The following is a 12000-nucleotide window of genomic DNA, read 5'->3' on the forward strand; positions in this document are numbered from 1 at the left end:
CACTGCCCGGGACAGGTCCGGCCGCGGCCCCCAGCCCGACGGGCGCGGACCCGACCCAGGAGCCTGAGCCCCATGGACGGGGCGGGCCGGCCGCTCACGGCCGCGGCCTGGCGAATCCCGGCGTCGCCCCGTCCTCCCCGTCCGTGACCGGGCACTGGGCAGAGAGCGATGAGGTTTTCCTCCCGCCCCGAGGCCAGCCCTGCCCCGGGAGCCGGGGGCGAAAGGTGTCCCCGCACCGTCCCCTTCCCAGGGAGGGTTTCCCCGCCCGCCCCAGAGCGCTGCAGCGCTCGGGGCCACCGTGCCCGGCTCCCGGGAGCCGCCCCGGCCGCCGGCGGGCCCGGCACTCCGCTGGCCAGCGGTCCCCGGGCTGGGACGGCGGCGGCCGGGCCGCCCCGGGGATCCGTCCCGGGCCAGGCCGGGGGAACCGTCCCGTCCCGTCTCGTCCCGTCCCGTCCCGTCCCGGCCCGGCCCGTCCCGGCCGCCCCCGCGCCCCACCCGCTCCGCAGCGCGGCCCCGCTCGCTCTTCCCCTTTCATCTCTGCCCATCTCCACTCATCATCTCTTTTCTATTTTTAGCCGGTAGACTTAGGCCTTGGCGCCAGGCCGTTTAAGACCTGTCAAAGTCCTTCATATTTCCCTCATGTCACATGGACCTTTCGCTCCCTTCCCCGCGCCATGCGAGGGCCGTAATTTGGATCTGTGAGCTGGTGAGCAAATGCAATTTGCTCTTCTCCATCGCTGTGTTGTCTCCGTGACCCCAGCCAGCAGGACGGCTGGTGTCCTGTCCGGGGCACTTACACAAATTGCGGGTGATTGATGAAAAATAACAATTCTCACAAGCAGCCGGGCCTCCGCCTTCCCCTCCTCCCGGCTCCACCGGGCTGCGGCGGCCCCGCGCCCCGGGGAGCGCTTCCCCCGACGGGGCTGCGCCGGGCGAACCGCCCGCGGGCGCTCCGGCTCCAGGCGAAAGGCGGTTTTCCGGTGCCGAGGGCGAGCCGTCGGGGCCCCCTTCCCGGCCCTGATGCCACGGCAAGGGACTCCCCCGGGCGCTCGGGGCGGACGGCTCGGCGGGGCCGGGCGGGAGAGGCCGCTCGCACCTTCCCGAGCAGGGGGGAGCCAAGCGGGGGTGGGAACGGGCCGTGCCGTGGAGGGAGGGGGACGGTGCCGCCGGGCTGGGCTCCTGGCTGCTACCCCAGGAGCAGCCGGACGGACAGACCCGGGGACGTCTGACACCTCCGCAGTCCGGAGCGAACCCGCAGGTGCGGAGCTCCCGCCGCCCCGTCCCCGGCCGCGGAAGAAGCCCTTCGCCCCCGCGGGAGAGGCCCGACGGGTGCCGGCCCCCCTCGGGACACGGCGGCCCCCTCCAGCCCCGGGGTCCCTCCCCGCTCACACGCCCCTGTTTCCCCGCCTCGGCCCGGCCCGGCCACCCCGCCGCAGCCGGGGAGGGGGCTAGGGGCGGCCCCGCAGGCCCGGCAGCTTCCCCGGCCCCGCTTCTCCCCCTCCACCTGGAGAGGAAAATAAACCCACATGTAACGAAACTGCCCTCGTTTGCCCTCACCCACCCGCGGCCGGGACAGCTCTCCTCCGCCCCCCTTCCCCGGGGCGCCGCATCTCCCCTCGCACCCCCCGGCGGGGTGGGAATCCCCTTACCCCCCGGGAGATCCCGGGAAAACGCCTCCCCCGCCCCCGGTGCTCCGGTGCCCGTCGGGGGGGGCCGGGGAGGGGCCGCGCTGCGCGGCGGCAGCTGCCCGGGTTGTGCCGGGCACCGAGGCCCGCCTGATGCACTTCTATCGACAGCAACCGGCAGAGATGCTCGACCCGACACCAGCCCCGGCGCCGCCGTCCTCCCTCCTCCCGCTGCGCGGCCGCGGAGCTGCGCGCCCCGTCCGTGCGCGGCCCGGCGAGGGGAAACCCGAGGAGCCCCGCCAGCGCGGCAGCCCCCGGGCCGCCCCCCCGAGCTCCCCCTGCCCTCAGACTGTTTAGATTTCTCTCCAGCTTTAAAGAAAATATTTCCAGTAATCCAGATTTCTGGAAAATAACAACAGGCGGGGAGACGCAGACACAAACGCCGCTGAAGTTTATCCAGCGTTTGAACAACTTATAAACACATTTTCCAGCCTGTTTGTCAGGGCGGGCGGCGAGTGACCCCGGCCCGGTGCGGGCGGGCGGCCCCTGCGCGCCCCGCGCTGGGGGGGCGCATCTTCCGCGCCCCGCCCGCACCCCGCCCTCGTTACCTCCGCGCCGCTTTGATCCGGGAGCCCGCTCAGCCCCGCCGCTTGATTGATCCTTTAATTATTTTTTTTTAATTGCGGAGCGCCCTCCCTGCGCGGGGGGCGGAGTGCCCCCCCGGCCCCGCCCGGCCCCGCACCCCCGGGGCTGCCCGGCTCCCCACGTCGGGGCCCGGCGCCTCGCACGCACCGAGCCCGCTGCCTTAAAAGGAGACGGGAGCCCCGGCCGGGGCCGTGCCAGCGCGGGGGGGACCGCGGCCTGAAACCCGAGCTGGCACCGCGGGGGGCGGGCGGGGACGGGGATGGGGATGGAGCCGGGGGGGGGGGGGGCGATCATGCAAATCCCTCTGTTTAAAAAAACTTCCATTTGAGAAAGTGTGTCACATCCCGGCGCGGGCGCGTAATCCCCGGGCTAATGGCATTACCGCCGCCTCATCGCCGTCATGGGATGGGGCCGGGGGCGAGCGCTCCCCCCGCGCCCGCCGCCACGCGTGACCGCGGCTCGGCTCCCGCGGGCAAACGGAGCCGCGGACACCCCCCCGCCCCGTCGGGGCGCCCCACGCCGGGACCCCGGCGGTCGGTGTCGGCGCTCCCCCGGGCCCCTCGGTCCCCCCCCGCGGCCTCGGGGGCTGTATCGGCGTTTATGGGTACTCGGGGTCCCGTTTTCCGCCCAGGTTCCCCGAGCGAAGCCGGTCCCGGGAGGGGAGAGCCAGGGCCGCGCTCCGCGGCCGGTTCATCCCTTAAATAAAAGCTTCGCAGGGGCGTTATTTGCTAAAATAATGCAGTTGGGGCCCCCGCCCGCTTCCTCCGCGGGATTAGCGGGGAGGACTGGGGGCTGTCCCGCAGACTGAGCTGCGCCCACAGCGGCCGCGACGGGGCGGCCCGAGCGGGGGGGTCCCGGGCTGGCTCCCGCCCCCCTCCCCGCTTTCTCTCCCTCCTTCCTTTTGTTTTTAAACTGTGCCCGGTGGGCGCCATCCTCCCTGGATGCCCCTGGAAGGGGGAAGGCTCCGGGCAGCCCCCAGCCCCGGGGGGGTCACCCAGCCCACCCAGCCCCGGCCCTTCAGCAGGGCAGGGGCCCTTTGCATCCAGAAACCCCTTTCTCTCTGTTTGGGGCCGGGGGTTTGGCAGGAGTTACAGCATCAAAGGAGGGGCGAGTGAAACGGCCCTGGGTGCGCAGAGCTGATCGGGGCCCACACCTCAGCCTGTCTGCTCCAGACGGGATCCGGGAAGGTGTTTGAAATCGCATCTAAAACAGGATCTGACGCCACTGTTCCCACGTCATGTGAGTTGCGGGTTTGGTTTAGGTTTGACTTTTAGGATTGCAGAAAATCATCCTCTCGTGTTTATAGGAGAGTGCATTTCACTGCTGAGAAAATAAAAACAGCCAGAATAAATCATGGGCAGGAATAACGCTTTCTTATTGCACCTGTCTGTTTCGTGGGTGTTTCGTCACGAACAAATTTGACGTATACCCAGCACTGCACGGAAGGGCCAACTCTCACCATTTTTATTCACGTTTCCTCAAAATCCCAGCGCTCCTCTGAGCCGCTCTCTGCCAGAGGCACGGGAAGGCGGAGCAGGGCTCCGCAGACAGGACAGACTCTTCCCATCTTTTAATTTTTAAAACAAGTCTGCAAACTCAAACTGCTGTGGTGCAATGCCCCATCATGGCCCTGACTCCGGCACTGTGCCTGGTGAGGTGCCCGGGCACCTCTGCGCTGTGTGTCATTTTCTCGCTGCCCGGCTTTTTCCTCCCCTCTCTAGGTGTTGGGTTCTTGCGCCGCCCGCCCCGGGGGATTTGGGGGTCTCGGTACGGGTGCACAGCGAGCACGCTGAAACCTGCCACCCTGAAGTGCTCCCAGCTCCTCGCCTGCGTGCGCTCTGCAGCGCCGGCGGATTGCTCTCCAGGCGTGTTTTCCATGGATACCTCAACGGAGGCAGCACCAAATAACAAGTAAATAACGGCCCCGACGCCGGGCTGCCAGCACAAAGCAAGCAATTGCCCTTCGCGCAGGTCACTAATCTCTTGACACATGGTCTTTGAGACCCAGGCCACGGGGAGGGAGGCTGAAAGGGAAGAAAAGATAGCGGGGACAATGGCAGGGCCGCCCGGCCGGCTAATAACCCCTCTCCCGGCTTTGTCTGGGTACACTCAGCGCCAGGCTGGGATCAATTCATCTGAGCAGAAAAAAACACACTCCGGCATGGCGAAGGGGCCGGTGTCTGCCCCCGCCTTGGGCGCCCTGTGAGGATCCCGGCTCGCCGGGCTAAGTGCAAAGCTTGAGACACTGCAGGTATTAATAGCCCCCATTTTGTAGCCAGCAGTAATTCCCTCCTGTGTTTTCCCCTCCACGCTGAAAACAAACCCTTCACTTGATCCGTTTGTCCTCTCCAGTTGCCATCTGTCTTCCATCCTTCAAATCTCACCTTAAAACCAGTGCCTCTTGAGCAAATCCTCCCCGCCGTCCCCGCGCGCCGTCTCGCCCGGCGCAGGCCTGACACTACAAGCGCTCATTGAAGTGAAGGGGATTTGAGAGCGCGCAGGACACGGCGGGATTAAGGCCACAGATTGCGCTCCCCGGGCCACACTGTGCCTGCAGAGCAAAGCCTGGTGCCGCCAGCCCCAAGCCCAGGGCTCTTCTCCCTCCGCTCGGCTGCTTCTCCTTTGCACCGGCGAGGTGGGGCTCTGCCATGCCGGCCGGTGCGTGGGCATCACCGTCCCTCCGCCCTTCATGTGCTGGTGGAATGGAGGGAAGCACCTGAGCCAACCTCCCCGGATGCCTCCGGGTACCTTCCTCTGCGGATGGAAGCAGAGAGGTCACCTCCGGAGCCCTGGCGAGGAGGCAGGGGTGTTTCAAGCGGGGGCTGCTGTTTGCACAGATGCGGCGGGTGCCGTCCCATTCGCGGGTGCCGTCCCATTCGCGGCGTGCCGTCCCGCACCACCCAGAGGCAGCATCTGCGGGGCGGCCCCGGCCAAGCCCGTGAATCACGCACACATCAAAGCACCGGCAGCGCAAGCACTAACAACCCCGGCAGCCGGCTCGGAGCGGACAGTGCCTGCGCAGATGTTCAGCAGCAGCTTTTCTCAATTACAAAGAGCAGAACTTACCAGAAAACCCTGGGAAGGGAAGGAGTCCTGGCCAGCGGAGGGGCCGCAGCAAAGAGCCCACGCATCCCTTGCAGCTTCCCGGGCCAGGTCAGACCAGCACATCACCGCCTCCCTCCATTTTAGCACTGGTATTACATTACCCCACGTTTCCCTGCAGCCCTCGCTGTGGGGGTCACCTGCTCCCATCAAAATCTTGCTCTTTTTTAGAAAAAACCCCACCTTGCAGGGCTTCATGGGCGTAGAGGAGAGTTCAGACATGACCGCATATGAACCAAACCTTTGCAGCCGGTGAGATTCCTGCTGGAAAATAAACCCACATGATTTCAAAGCCAATTGCGTGACCTACGGCAGGGTGACGCATGGTGTTTTTCGGCTGAGCCTGGCAAGGGCAGCCCTGATCCTGCCCAGCTCCCGCAGACACCGTGGGCTACCAGGAGCAGGAGTCTCGTGGTCCGGCCAGCCGCCCGGGTGGGACAACGGCATCACTCCCGCATGACGGCTGGACTTTCCCCTTTCGACAGCAAAAGGAGCAAAACAGAACGTGCCTCGAGGGGTGGCTGCAACGCGGACACCCCCTTGCATGGGAGGTGAGGCCGCGGGATGTGCCCAGTCCCCCCTGCCCGCGTCCTGCCCGTCCCTCCGGCGGAGGGAGTTGGGGGAGAGGGTGCGAGGTGGGGCGGGGAGGCAGGGCATGGGGCCGGCTCCTCGCCCTGGGCTGCCGGTGCTGCCTCTGGTTTTCTGCTTGAACGAAGCCGCTGGTCTGAACGTGGCTCGTAACCTTCAGCCCCCAGCGAAACCTTGCCAAAGTCCTTTCCCCAGGTTGTTCAGAAACGAACGCGCTCGCCCATCGTTTCCCCCCAGGACTATCAGGTACGGCACATCGCAGGGGCCGGTGAAATGCTGCGGTGCCGGGCCGGCGAGCCCTCCTCGCCGGGGGATGCGGAGACACTTGTCCTCCCTCCAAAACACATTGGGGGGTCCCTGTCCCCCCCCGACCCCGAGGTGTATTTAGGTGAAAACACGATGGGTTCTTCCCCCATCCTGCTTCCCACGCACGGAGTGGGAGCGGAGCCGCGTGAGCCGGCACTTCTCACCTCCCCAGAGAAGGGTGCGGAGGGAGAGGGGCCGGGGTGGGAGCGGGATTAGCACCCAGTGGGCACCGGGCTGCCGCACAGGCACGGCTGGCACCGGCCTTTTATTACTGTCCTATAATAATATTGTAAATACTCACTGGGAAGTAATTACATCCTATAAAAGAAGCAGCAGTCTGTGGTTTGAGCCAGGACCGGTTCATGACACCTTAAAGAGACGTTTCATGTCTTGTTTATAGATTAGATTTTAACCTGACAACCTTTTAACATTGTATTAAATTAGAAATTAACTTCGTATGACTGCTCACCGTATAATTGACCTACTGATAGGCTGAGCGATAGAGAATATTTTAGATACCTTTCAGACAGTGAAGTTCCCAAGAAAATTCAGAGCCTCCTCCTTGATCTAGACCAGGGCTTTGCTATTAATTAGTATTTATGGTCAGGTGGCAGGAGTGCTTCCCATGGAGGGAGGGCTGCCAGGGAGCAGCGTCCCTGCTGCGCCATGCCCAGCCCCGGGAACGTGATGAAACCCAGCGGGATGGGGGGAAGGAGGCAGAGGGGACAGGGAAGGCTGCAAGCCCCCGACCCTGCCCGCTGCGGTGACCACCCAACAAGGCCAGTGGTCACCCTCCTGCGGTCGCCCCAGCCAGAGCTGCTGGGAGGTGAACCCGCCGGGGATGGAGCTGCCACCTTTGAGAGAGCCGGATCCTGCAAGGCGCTGGATGCGTACTGGGAATTGCTGAGCAGCTGTAGTTCCCAGCAATAGCCGGGAGCCTGGCAGGACTCGGCTCACGGGGCCTTTGCCATGGGCGCAGGCACGGGACGCTCCCCGGTGCGGGGCAGAGCAGGCAGGCAGCTCTGCAGCCGGAGGAACGGTCCCGGCCCACGGCACACACGGGCCACACGCAGGCAGCTTACCTTGGCCTGCTCGGATGACACCCATGCCTGCGACCCGCCGCAACCTGCATGGGGCTGTCAGTGTTCTAGCGTAATTTCCTGCAGCAGAAATTCCCAAGAAAGGCAAAACTTCAGCCCAGGAACTCACCGACAGCTGCGCAGCTTCAAATTGCATCCGAGCCCAGCGAGGAACAGGGTGGCAATTGACAGGACAGTATCAATGCCCAGGCAGAGCCAGGAATGGCCCTGTGTCCCAAAGGCTGGGGGGACACGTGGCACGTTCCCCAGACCATATCCCGCAGTGGGAAACACCAGCTCCAGCAGTGACCCTGCTCGCGGACGGCGTTGGAGGAACGAGGGTGCAGCCGGGCACCGCATGAGACGGGGGATGCACCGACCCTGCCGTGTCCGCGGTCCAGCTCTGGAGCTGGTGGCTTGTATCCCCGCTGCGACCTGCCCTTTGCTTTCACCAGGGTAAAGGCATTGTCGGGTATAATTGAAACCTGTTCCCAACACGTGCAGGGGGCGGGAGCGCTGAGCGGGAACAAACCCAGCAACATCAGCCAAAGGAGGATTTATCCTGTTGGGCTGGGAGGACTCTTCAGTACGAGCCTCAGTTTACGCTTGTATTCAATTAACATTGAGGAACAGCATGGGATTAAATGGCCCCTGTGCTGTTTTACAAAAGGCTTACAACATGTTTACAAACAGCTTTGCATAACACCAGGCCATCAGCAGAGACCCCGCACGTCTCCGCACAGGCGCTGGCTGCTTTGCCCCTCGCTTCGCCTGCGAAGCCGCTTGCGGACGTGGCCGCTGCCTCCGCCAGCACGGCAGGGCCCTGCCTGCACCCCGCGAGGCTCAGGCGGTGCGGCACGGCGCAGGGAGCGAGGCAGCCCTCCTCTCCGGAGGTGTCAGCCCAACCTTCGTCTTTGGCTCCTTCATTCGCGCCCGCAGGCAGACTTCACCCGCCGTGTGCCGTTTTGCCCGGTTCATGGTTTTTTCCAGCTGAGCCGTGCAGACATCCCCCCTTGCAGCGCTGCAGGAATGCAGCACCTTCTTCTCCAAACGCCTCCTGCCCACGGCCGGGGCTGAAGGCACTGAGGGAGGCAAGAGCCGAGGACGAAGACCCAGCCCGCGCTGGGGCAGCCAAACGGTTTTATTCCAGAGCGAGAGCGGGGGGACGGCGGGGCCGGGAGCACGTCCCGGCTGTGCCGCAGCTCCGGGGCAGGACAGGTGAGGGGCACAGCTGGAGCCTCTTGTCTCTGGCTAATTCTGTTCTCATCAGCTCTGCTCCTACAAAGGGAGAGCAGCGGGCTCCGAGAGGGGGTTCGTGCAGTTCCCAGGACAGAGGCGCTGCCGCCGCAGACACATGCTTGTCCCGGTGCCTTTTCCATCTGCGGAACAGGCTGAGCAGTGGATTCAATTATTTTTTCCTAGCACATAAGCCACTAATCGTTTATTGCATTAAAACCCCCTCATCTCCACAACTTTTGTTCCCATTTTATCCAATTACAATTCGGGGGGGAAAAGAAAAAAAGTTTCATTTTCTCTTTCTGCAATCACAAAGACCCGATCTCGGCTCCATTGACTCGCTAATTGTAAGCACTCAAATGGTTGGGTTTAAAGTTACACTTAGCAGCTGTGAAACATTAGGGTGAAGTGATTACAACCTACTGGAGGATACCGAACATTTTTACAATATCTCAGGAGCACAAAGGAAAGACAACAGGAAATGGCGCAAACTTTCCTACCCTGCACAGCAACAAGCCGGAGCAAAGAAGCGAGAAAATAAATGTAGAAACGCGGCGCAGACGCAGTTTGGATCCTCGAGAAGTTAGTAAGGAAGCCCCGGTGAAAGCACCGTGTGTTTACCACCATGCTCGGAGGGCCGGAGAGGAGGGGGAGCAGCGTTCAGGGATTTCACAGCTGCACTTTGCAGCAAAAGCCTCCTCTGGGCTCCCTGTTGAGGAAGGCGGACGGAGATCTTGGCGGTATTTTGCCCGCGGTCGGTTCCCCTCGCTGGCCCGCCTTCTCCCAGCCTCGGCGCCAGCAAGCTTCGTTCTGGGGCTGGCTAACGCCGCTCGGGGCAGGACCACCCCAAGCTGTCCCCTCGCAGGGACGGGCGGCAGGATGGGGTTTATCGGCTTTGCTGGGGCAGAGCACCGCGCTCCGCCGGGGCTCACCAGGGCTGAGCTTCGCCCACGAAGCAAAGCGAGGCCGAGCCCCACGTGCTCTGCGAAGCGCCGGGAAACACCAGCCCCGCTGGTTGTGCTCAGGCCCTGGACTGGTTCGGAGGTTTGACTTCATTTGAACTTCAAGCTGTCACATTTGGAGAACCTTTGACTCTTCAAACAGCAAAACGTTCCCCTCCCATGATTTAAGCACGCTACATGCGTGTGTTTATTACAGAAACCAGGGTAGGATAAGAAAGCAGTATTTCATGTTAATTCATGAAATCTGAACTCAACTTTTAATAGAAGAGCTCCACTTTATGCGCAGAGTGATATACAGTCCGCCCCGCTTTAAATGAGATGTTTTGCCTTTTGAACTCAGCGGGAGGCCGCTGCTTACTACTACTGGAAACAGTTTAAAAACCTGCAAGTCCGGCATGTCTTTTGGGCTCTTTTCGAGCCAGTGGTTTATATCATGGCACAACATTCTTGCCGGGCTGCCTGCGACGCCTGCCAGCCGCTGCGTTTGAAAATCCGGCCTTTCAGAGACTCACCTGGATTATTTCCACAACAACGGGAGACACTCGCCCGAAATCCTGCGAAGACCACGAGCCTCTGGCTGGTTTTTTTGCCAGAGGGGGGTTTGGATCAGGTCCCGAGTTTGGAAACCTGGTTGCATTAAAGTCAGAGGCAAACCTCCCTTAGGAGCAGCTTCTAGACATCATCAAGGAGCGGCAATATTCTCTCCTGGTGCCTGACTGGAGCATCACGGATGAGCTTAAGGCGGAAGAAAGGTGGTGTTGCAGGAAAGCACGTGGCACCCGGTTGAAATGGGGGGCTTCTGCGTGTACGCTAAAGGCAGGGGCCATCGGTGGGAGCTGGCGTGCACTGCGAGCGAGGCACACACCGCGGGGACACGTTGAACAAAACCCTACAGAGTTATTGTTGAATCAGACCCTATAGAGTTATCGTTGCGACACGCTCGGCTTTCGCTGGCTCACGGAAGAGCTGGAACTCGGTGGTTATTCTGCTGGGTCATCTGTGAAAGTATCAAATTAAAGTTAAATTAGCCACCTCATTGCAGTGCTGCTTTTTTTTTTTTTTTTTAAGCTCTAGGCTTTCTTAACAGTTTGGCTATGGGGCTATCAACAGCGGGGAATTCAGGACATTCTTTTCGATGAACCAGACTGAAAATATTTTGGTACAGCCCCAGTTTATAGGGTTCCCCCCCCCCCCTTTAAACAAAACATCCTGATTCAAAGGAGCTTCTTGCAGACTGGGAATTTCCACATGGCCGTATTGCAGCACTTATAAAAAGTGATTTAATGCCTGCCAACAACAAATACATTTCCAATGACACCACTCCGCGTTATGCGCTATCCTACTTCGTGTGTTAAGTAAGAACCGGTGACCAAGCTGTCCGGGGCAGGAGGGAGAAGAGCGGTCGCCTTCCTTTGCAAGAACTCCGTCCCTTACGGCTGCTCCTTGGGAAGCCTGAAAGGAAACAAGCATCACGGTGACAACACAATCCCTTCTGTACGTGTTAATCTGGATTTTGTTTGAACTTTTGGAGCTGACCTTGGCTTGAACTACGTTAAAAATCCTGACTGGTGTGGACTGACTTGACCCTGCGGTCCCATTTGTCCGCGGTGCCAGCCTTACCCTCAGCCCCTTCCTTCAAGCCATTATTTTACAGACATAAAAGAAACATAGCATTACGGCAGATGCAGCCAGCGGGCTGGAGCTGCGAGTACTTACTTACGGGCGAACTCTCCTCTGATTTCATCCCAAGGAAGTTTTTTTTTTTCGCTCCAGAAAGTACTGACTGAAAACCAAGCAAGAAACTGAAATTATTGCTGCAGACTCTCAGTTTTTATTAGTGGTTTCCAAGCCTGAAGAGAGAGAAAAAAATAAAGCTTCTAACATATGAGTCGTGGCATTACAGTTAAAAACAAAAAAAATCAAGCCCAAGACTGAATTTGGTATTTGGTGTTTGGGGAAGGAGTAGGAAGAGGGTGGTCGGTTCTGCATCGCTCAGCGTGGCTGGTTTAAGCTGTAAGAGTGCGAAAAGATTTGTGGGTTTAGATAGTTTCCTCTCATTGCCATGACTCAAACGGCTTCTATTAAAAACAAGTAGTGGGAAGGAAATTTCATAAGCTGACAGTCCCATCTCACCCTCTGCTTCTCGACACGAGTTGGCTGAGATATAGGAATTCATGTGGTTACTATGTGCGAGCCCATGACTGTTTTATCAGCAGAGTTATGCGGTGCTAGTTTTGACTGTGCGCGTTCAGTATGGTATATAGGCTCAGGCTGCTATACGGGTTCTGCAAAGCCCCTTTTATGTGATCCTGTAACGCAATGGGTGGGGGCGGGTGTCTGCTGCCTGGTCCTTGCCCCACCGAAATCAGGGGGAGGAAGAAGCCGGGCCCCAAGCAACGCAAGGAGCTGGAGCTGGGGTCAGACACCCAAACAGAGATGGGTGTTGATTTCCAGAGG

This window comes from Gavia stellata, chromosome 25, assembly GCF_030936135.1.
Source record: "Gavia stellata isolate bGavSte3 chromosome 25, bGavSte3.hap2, whole genome shotgun sequence".
Taxonomy (NCBI): domain Eukaryota; kingdom Metazoa; phylum Chordata; class Aves; order Gaviiformes; family Gaviidae; genus Gavia; species Gavia stellata.